A 9,616-nucleotide genomic window follows, 5' to 3' on the forward strand; every position below is an offset into this window, starting at 1 on the left:
CTCCACCTTACCTTTCATATAGTCAGCATCGAAGTTCACCAATATGGCTACTAGAGCATCACCCAAACATTCTTCATCCATTTTAAATTCCACATCCTCATTTATCACATCAATGGCATCAATAACCAAAATGCTTTTGTAAGCACTCGCTAGCTTTATTCCCTTGCTAGCTTGAAAAGTCACCTCCTCATCATTAACACGGAACTTGATCTCCTTCATCTCTGAATCCATAATATCCCTTCTCATGGAAGGAAAAGGTCTTCCCAGAATAATAAGGATATCTCAATCAACAGTACAATCAAGAATTAAGAAATCTATCGATAGAAGGAGTTTTCCAACCCGAACAAGCACATCATCAACAACCCCAACTGGCCTCTTTAAAGATCTATCATCCATCTATAGTCACATGGTGGTAGGTCTAGGCATTGACAACCCCGATTGCTTATAAATAGCAAGCAGCATGAGGTTAATACTAGCCCCATTATCACATAAAGCACGAGCAAAATCATGGCGGCCAATAGAACATGGAATAGTAAAGGCCCTTGGATCCTCTTTCTTCTGAACACTGGTTATAGATATGATCGAACTAACACAATGAGTTAGACTCAGAGTGTCATGCTTGATCGGTCTCTTTTTTGTCAACAACTCCTTTAAATATTTTGCAAAAACTGACATCTTTTGGAAGGCATCAAGAAAAGAAATGTTCATCGATAGCTGCTTCAACTGATCAAAGAACCTTTGACACTTAGCATCCTCAGTCTTCTTCACCAAACTCTGTGGAAAGGGATAAGTAGATTCAAATAGTTGGGTCAAAGGGTGAAGATCCCCTGTAACTGTTGCTTTACTAGTGTCACTACTGCCTTCGTGCTTTTTAGAATTTTCTGGAATATTAGCAACCGGCTTAGAAATAGGAACCTTGTATGGACCTCATTAACAATGGTTGGCACATCAGATTGTGCCTCTTCTTCTTCAGCAACTGGCTCGAGATTAATCACCTTTTTCTCTGCACTTTGAAGTAGTTTCCCACTCCGAGTGCTAATAGCAGCACATCTCTCATATGAATTACCTCCACCACTCTTCGAATTTGGAATAGCATCACTAGGAAGTCTCCCCTTCTGTGGAGGGTGTTGTTCTCTGGGAATATCTCGCATCTGCAACTCGAGCTTCTGAATGGAAGCAGTTTCAGATCCCATAGTTTTAGTCAGCCCCTTCAATGTTCTATTTGCTTTGTCTTGGTTGGCTAGTACCTTCTGAAGCATGCTCTCAAACTTAGAACTCCCTTGCTAATTCGATTGACCTGTTGGTGGAATATAGGGATTGGAACTTCTATTTCAAAATTATTATTATTATTGTAGTTCCCCTGGTTCTAGCCACCATAGTTGTTAAGGCCTCCATTGATTCTGAGTCTAATTCTGATAGCCTCCTTGGTAGTTCTGCCTTTGGTAACCCCCTTGAGAGTTATTAACATAGTTAGCATCTTCATACTGGATAGGAAGCCCCTCTTGATATGGGCCCTCTTGAACTTGGTATATTCCTTTGGGCATTCCCGGAACTTCTTCAACAACATTAACTTTCTTCACTTACTTTTTATCAAGTCTCTTGGTTAGCAAAGAAATATTAGTTGCTATCTGAGCTAGAGTCGGCTGAGTCTCCTGATTCTCCTTCACAATATTGTGGATCATTGAAGCTCCATAGGCTACACTGTTAGTACCACCCGAATGCCATGCTTGATTGTGAATAGTAAGGTTATCAAGCAACTGAGTGATTCGGCCATATGTCTTGTACATAAAACACCCACCAGCTGCATTGTTAGCCACTACTTGTGTCAATGGATCTAGAACTCTATAGAACTTCTCCATCAATATATGTTCTAGAAAACCATAATTTGGAGACTTCTGTAGATATTCCTTGAATCTCTCCCAAGCTTCAAATAGTTGTTCCCCCGGAAGTTGTTTGAAATCATATATGTTGTCACGAATTTCAGCTTTATAGCTTGGCGGAAACCACTTCTTGAGAAAAACAGCAACTAGCTCTCCCCATGTATGAATAATGTTGTGAGGCAGCTTCTCAAACCAAACTCTTGCTTCACCGGCTAAAGAGTAATTGAAAACTCTTAGCCGAATTGCATCATTTGGAATAACATTCTGCATATGTTGGGCACACACACCCACAAAATTCTTCAAATGTTGGAGATGGTCATCATCGATAGAGTTTAAAAAATATCCCTCAAGTTTGAGCAGTTGGTAGTTAGTGGAGTCAATCTAGGAGTTTGTCGCATTCACCCTAGGTGGAACAATAACAGATGCATGTTCCACCTTGTCTGGCATATCCGTAAAGACATTCTCAACCTCCTCTTCCACTGGTGGGTCTTGCGCTTGCAAACCCCTATTACCACCTGCTCCACATCCTCCTCTATTGTTCATGATCACCTGGTTCACAGTAAATAGCAAACAAGGTGTGATGGAATAGAAAAAGACTTTAAGTAAAGCACAAACTATTTAGTAATTTTAAAACTGTATTCCCCGGCAACGGTGCCAAAATTTTATACGCTCAAATTACACCTATTAAATGGCGTAAAGCAGACGATGTCAAATATAATAATCCAACTAAGTTGGGGTCGAATTCCACAGGGAATATGGTGTGAAAAGATTACTAAAATCGTAGAGTACTTTCTTGCAGTTGAGTTTCGTATTCCGTTGAGTTGTAAAAGATTATTGTTTATTAACTAATTGCTTTGATTGTAATTAATATGTTTAAAGAAACCAAGGTTGTGTCCCCCTTTAGATAGAGTGCATTCTATGGGTATTGATATTGATATACTTCTAATGGATCATTGTAAGAATGCACTTAACCTCTAATTGAATCCCTAATTTTTCCCAATCGTTAACGACTATCTCTCTTTATTATTTTCCCAACTATAAAAAAGTGGATATGAAGAATGGTTAATATGTGCCAAGTATATTCCTTTTATTCCTAAGGGAATCTATTAAACGAGGGTTAACGCCCCGAGTTCTTGTTACTTGTTCTTAACAAACCCTTGCTAATTTTCCCGAATAAATTAAGGTTTATGGCTTAAATTAATGTTTGCAACCACCAACTAACAAAGAATTATGAAGAATAAGTAAATCCTAACAATCCATTATGCATATATCAATCTCAATTCCCAATCACACCCATCTTTGTGTTCACAACCATAGTAGAGAAATTAGCTACTCATAATGACAAATAACAAAATAATAAAGAATTCATATTGCTTACTATTGATTAAAATAAGATGAAAGTAAAAGTCTTGATCTCCAAAAGCTCCAAAAATAATGAAGTATTTAATGCTCTAGGTCAAAAGACAAGTCTGACAACTGATAATAAATAACACCCTACAAGGAACTATTTATGAGGTCCCAAAAACATGAAATTACAACTAGAAAAAATAGCCCTGACGGCATCAAATACAGTCCATATAATAAGATACGGACCGTATAAAAATTATACGATCACTTGGACTCTTTTCTTCACTTCAAATCACGAACATAGGATACGGCCCGTATATAAATATACGGTCCATAAAACTTGGCCATATTTTATCATCCTCAAAATCAACATTCTGCCTCAGTTGCATCCACTAAATACAAGCTGGAATACGGCCTGTATAACAACATACAATCCGTATTTCTTGTCCGTAATTCAGCATCTCCAACTTCAACATTCTATTTCCAAAGTCTCTTTCAATACGACCAGGAATACGGTCCGTATAAATATTTAAGTCCATAATTCCTCAACTTGGTGCTAGTTCATGCAATTTAAGTGTTTTTGTCCTTCAACCCGTCAATTACCTGCAACACAATAAAAACAAATCAAAACAACAAATACTTGATTAAAAACAAGTAAACCTTCTCGTAAAAAGGTATCAAATGTGTCATAATTTCACGGCACTTCAGAAAGCATAGAAATGGGTACGTCTACCCTTAGACTGTGTGACTCCACGACCACCACGTCTTGGCTGAAATCCTCCTCTCACTGACTGAGCACCCCTTCTACCAGACTGATGACCACCTCTGCTAGGATGATGGCCACCCCTGCCAGATTGCCAAGCCCCTTTACTAGAATATCCTCCTCCTCTAGCTGGTGGTGCCAGAGGCTTAGATGTCTGAACTTTGGAACCCTGCCTAGGTTTAGGACATCCCTCGCGTAATGCCCTGTCTCACCATATTCAAAACATGCCTATCTAGCCATAGGCTATTGTACTATGGTAGAAGAACTAGAATACCCTCCGCGGTCTGAAGGTCGAGAGTAAAACCACGAAAAGTTTGTCAAGAACTATGCCCACTATACCTTGAAGAACCACCTACTGAAGTCTGAAGTGCTAACTGGATGGGGCAACTGTAGGGGTGATGACGAACCCTGTCATGGTGTCCCCCAACCTCTAATAGGACCTTTGAAGCTATCAAATTTGCAAGCTTCTTGTCGCCACCTCCACAAGGTTCCCGACTCATCACTAACTCAACTCTCCTAGCATGCTCTATTAATAACTGAAATGAGGCCCTAGAAGCCTCTAACTGCAAGGTCACCAACCAATTTGGAAGGTCCAAGCCCTTCACAAATCGCCTCACTCACTCAGCCTTGGTGCGAAATAACGCCATCGCTTAATGGGACAAAGCGAGGAATCTGGTCTTATACTCCGCAACGCGCTGCTTTAATGTCGAAAACTCATCATTCATGCCGTCACTCAGAGTATGAGGGATGTACTTCTCTAGGAACACCCAGTAGAACTGAGTCCAATTAAGGTAGTGGCCCAGCTAGTCGATACTCCAAATAAGATCTCAACCACTGCTTGACATCCCCAACTAACTAGAAAGAAGTCGACCCTTTGAGACTCCACTATACCCAATTTATGAAGCATCTCATGGAAGCTAAAAAAAACGGATAAGCATCCTGCCCGGGAGTACCACAGAGCCAAGGAGGGGACAGCTTGGTAAACCCCTCAAACAATTTCAGCTCCTTATTGGTCAACACTGGCCCATTCATAGGCCGGAGAGCAAAATCGAGCGCTGGAGTAGCATCAATAGAGGGAGCCACTGCTGCTGTCGGCAGTACCCCGGGTGTTCGGAATCTTGAAGCAACCCTAGCATCGGGAGTCTGACCTCCCCGTCTAGTCTGCAAGACATTTGGAGTAACTAGAATTATGCCCACCTAGGCAAACTGTCAAAGTACCCTAACACTCGAAACACCGCCTCTTGAAAATCAAGAGTAGCAGCCACCCAGGTTGTGCCTCAGCGGCCCCAATCTCCTCCTCCAGAATGTCCTCGAGCTCCTGAGTCAACTCTCTGTCGGGGTCCTGAGTAGGTGCTAGTGCTTCGCCCCTAGCTGGCACAGCTTCAAGTCATTTTCCTCTGCCACGTCCTCTGCTACGTCCCCTGCCTCGGGCAACAAGTATAGGTACGGGTGCAGGTGCAGGCTCCTAGCCTCCATAAGCAGTCGATCGCGTCCTCACAATCTATGAGAGAACATAAAAATGAGGTTATGATACCAATCTTAACAATCTCGCACGAAAAGAATAAACCAGATACCAATCGAATTGAACTAGCACGAAAAGAGAGAAAGAAGTGAAGTGTTTCCTAAATGTCCCTATAGCCTCTCGAAGATGGATACGGACGTCCATGTACCAATCCACGAGACTCTACTAGACATGCTCTTGTACTCATTTGATCGGTTAACCTAGGGATCTGATACAAACTAGGCACGACCCAAATCGCGAGTCATGGTGGTACCTACACTATTCCCCGAGTAGGTGAACCACATCCCCAAAATCTATTTAAATAAGTGAAAAAATTATATAAGAATCAGTTATCAAGTCATAAATATTTCTCATAACTAGAAATATCCCAACTTCCCCAAAATCTAGTCAAAGTGTACAAAAGCGCTAAATACAATCTAGAAAACAAGTCTAAAAGTGCTCGAAGGCTACATATTGTTTGTCGAATGCAAATACAGAAGTAAATAAAAGAGGATCCTTCAGGGGCCATGGATGACCAAGTAGCTCACCTTGAATGACCGCAGGATGTCACCCTCACCTATCAGCCACGGGGCATAGAACTGGAGCCTGGATCATACACTACACTCAACAAAAAATGCAACAAGAATAGTATCAGTACAACACTAGTACCGGTAAGTATCATAGGCATACAATGATTAGATAACGCATGAAGTGGTGCAAACTAACAAGTAGCACATAGAGCAAACAGGTATATTCATATATCATAGACAAGTAATGTGTAAGGAATCATGAAATCAACCAAGACAAATATTGTTCACCATATGATCAGTCAAATATAGCATTGGATGAATGTAATGTAATGCAATAGTCACCTCTCTCACTCCACTCTTGTACGCACATGCTAAGGGGCAGTGCCTCAAAGCCATGATCCAAGAGGGACCCATAGAGTCCATGTACCACTCGTGCTCTTCGGCAGAAACCCCAGAGTCTCTCAATCACTCTCAATCTCCAGCAAAGACCTCAGAGTCTCTCTGTCACTCTCAATCTCCGGTAAAAGACCTCGGATTCACTCAATCACTCACCTTACCATCAGGACAACCTAAGAGTAATATGGAAAGCATGCCATGCATGATACCAGTCTCAACAATATCATCAATATATAATCAACAAGTACAAGTCATGTTACTGTTCACGGTTTAATTATAAATATTACACTTCCCTTTCATGTGATGAGTGAGCTAGTATATGACAGAGATACAAATATGTGATAATCACAGAAAATAACACATATGGCGACAAGCCCACATACAGCTGACAGAAGAAACCTAATTGGAATTCACCTCCACTTCATGTCCGAAGACCTATTATACTATCCTCGTCACTTTCTACAACAACATACGATTCTCTAATCATAGTCTAACTAAAGTAAGCCATAACCTAACTCAAGGGTGCCACGAATGATCAAACCAATGCCTTTCCATTGCGGAGAGTCTCTGAACGATCGAAATTTATCAAATATGTGATATGTGTTAGAATACAAATCTAAGGATACCCATTTTGCTATACTTGTATTTGAAACCCAAGAAGTGACCTAGAGCCCACAAAGGCGAAATTTGAATTTTATTGAAAAATTATTTCACCCATAATCTAAGGGTCATATATCCATAAAATTAGTCAATTTCATCCATAAATGGACTCTCAAATCATTAATTCTCATTTCTTAAGACTAGGGCTCGAAACCTTCAATTATCCCAAAATCTTAACCTAGGATTAACATCTCACTTTCCACAACTCAAATACCATGAATTTAAAGGTGTTTATATAATCCAATATACCTAACATTTAAATATATATATCAATATTTCAATTGAACTTTGCAACATAATACAAGAAATCTCAAAATCTGTAGAAATTTTCGAAGAACAGTGACTCAAACCACAAGAATACATAGGAGACATAAACAATATTCAATTACTGTTGCTCATGGTTACTCATCATTACTTCATTATTACCCTCAATGAGTGCACAATAATTGATTCCTCAATTTTAAGAATACAAAATGTTGTTTTATCTAAATCAATTCAAGAAGCATAGCTACAGTTGAAATGGAGCACTGTACCTATTACATTCCAACAATTTTCCACCTTTTGGTTAATCTCTACCTTTTCTAAACCCTACTAAAGATCCCAATAATCATTTCCTTCTCTTTTCTCAAAGTAGTAAAAGCCATACATTAAAGGATACTTTCATTTCCAAGCAAATTATATAGTGATGTGTGGAGCTTAACCTTTGTGGTTGACAAGGTATTACAACGTACTCATATGTGTACATAATTCAATTCTAAGGAATCGATAAAACCATTAGATGTAAAGCATTACGTGAAGACTTAATCACGTCAAATTCTCAACCTCAACCCGTACGCCACCACTTTAGTCACTTTCCTTTAGTTCCCTTCTTCCTTTAGGTTTGAGATAATAGTTCCCTTGTTTCCCAATATTTCCCCCCACCCTTCTGGAGATGACAACAAACAAAAGGTCGGCTTGGACAAATAGATTATCACAATAGTTTCCCCAACTCATTTATTCACTTAACAATTTTGTGTACTTTAAAAATTTAGCCACACCCTCAAATACTCTATTTACTAACTTATACCTTACATGTGTGAAAATAATATTCCTATCAATAAAGTATTCACACACGTTTAATAAATATATTCTAAAAATTACCCATCAATTATATGATCGTGCCACCTTTCCCTGCAAGTCAATAATATCATTTCCAAGCTACGGGAGGGTAATTTAGGGAAAGGAGTCCAAAAGTGCTAAACGACCAAACGTGTCATTACAGCAAGGCCCCGTCAGCCTTTATAGACTTAATAAATGGTTTCAAGTTATCGGATGCCAAAATAATGTACAACAATATGAACCGATAAGGATACTAAATATCTAGTTATGTACATCTGTCTACGAGCCTCTACAAAGATTACAAAACATCATAAGGATGGGACATGACCCCGTCATGCCCATATGTACACAAAAGAATAATACCGGCTAAGCTTTAGCTCCAAGACGAATGGAGCACTCATATGCAAACGCTGATGAAGCTGCCTACGGGTCCGGTCTGTCTCCCTGTCTACCTACGGGCATGAACGCGTCCACAAGAAAAAGGACGTCAGTACGAATAATGTACTGAGTATGTAAGGCATGAATAGTAACGTGATGGCAGCATGAAGATAGCATAAAATAAAGATAACAATTTGTGCCTCATAGTACCTCTTAAGACGACTGTCATGCATACTTAACCTTTCTCTAAAGGCAACATTCCATACATATACATATAATGATACCATACCAGGCCATATAGGCTCAGTGTCGTCCGTACCCGACCATAATAAGACTCGATGTTGTCCGTACCCGGCCATAACAGGGCTCGTTGTTATCCGTACCCAACTACAGTGGTATGTACAATAGTTATCATACCTGGCTGTATAGGCTCGATGTCAGAAAGTAGCTAAATATACATATATGGCATACATGAGAATCCAAGAGAAGCATTACAACTCTATCGAAGTGACATATGGTCGGTGAGCCTCCGATTACCATTATGGAATCATATATGGATTTATAATACGGAAATCATGCCTTTAGAAAGAAGGGTTAGCCTTAACATAACTTTACGTCTCCTTAATTACTTAACGTTCTCCTCCCAAGCTCGCAAATCTACATTCAAGAGGATTCATGCTAAGGTTAGGTCTTGAAAACATTCTTAAGTTCAAACTAGTGTAACTAACAAGCCTAGGAACTTAGGCAACACTTCCCCTATTTTATCGACTTCCACCAAATTACAAAACAACTCCCAATAACAATAACAATAACAATAACAATAACAACATTAATATTTTCCATATTTAGGAAAAATATATGCAATTTGCACCTAAAACAATCCAAAACTTCCTTCCAAATTTCATTCACAACCAACAACTCCAACACCATGTCCCATAACCTTTCATACCACAATTTCCTTCACCTTTATGACTTATTAATTCTCCAAATAAACTCAACATAAGAAAGAAAGATAGAACATACCTTAATCTTAAAGAACCCTAACTCCCCCAACCTTGTTTTG

At 39.5% G+C, this 9,616-nt stretch overlaps 1 non-coding gene across 1 annotated transcript; it reads left to right on the forward strand.

Annotated features, from left to right (window-relative positions):
* Positions 1–1,875: 1,875 nt before the first annotated feature.
* LOC132042143 (small nucleolar RNA R71) lies at positions 1,876–1,981 on the forward strand. Its single transcript, XR_009411370.1, has one exon. It is a non-coding gene; the product is annotated as a small nucleolar RNA R71 (small nucleolar RNA).
* The last annotated feature ends 7,635 nt before the right edge of the window (positions 1,982–9,616 follow it).

The sequence above is a fragment of the Lycium ferocissimum genome, unplaced genomic scaffold (genome assembly GCF_029784015.1).
Source record: "Lycium ferocissimum isolate CSIRO_LF1 unplaced genomic scaffold, AGI_CSIRO_Lferr_CH_V1 ctg13571, whole genome shotgun sequence".
In the NCBI taxonomy this organism is placed as follows: domain Eukaryota; kingdom Viridiplantae; phylum Streptophyta; class Magnoliopsida; order Solanales; family Solanaceae; genus Lycium; species Lycium ferocissimum.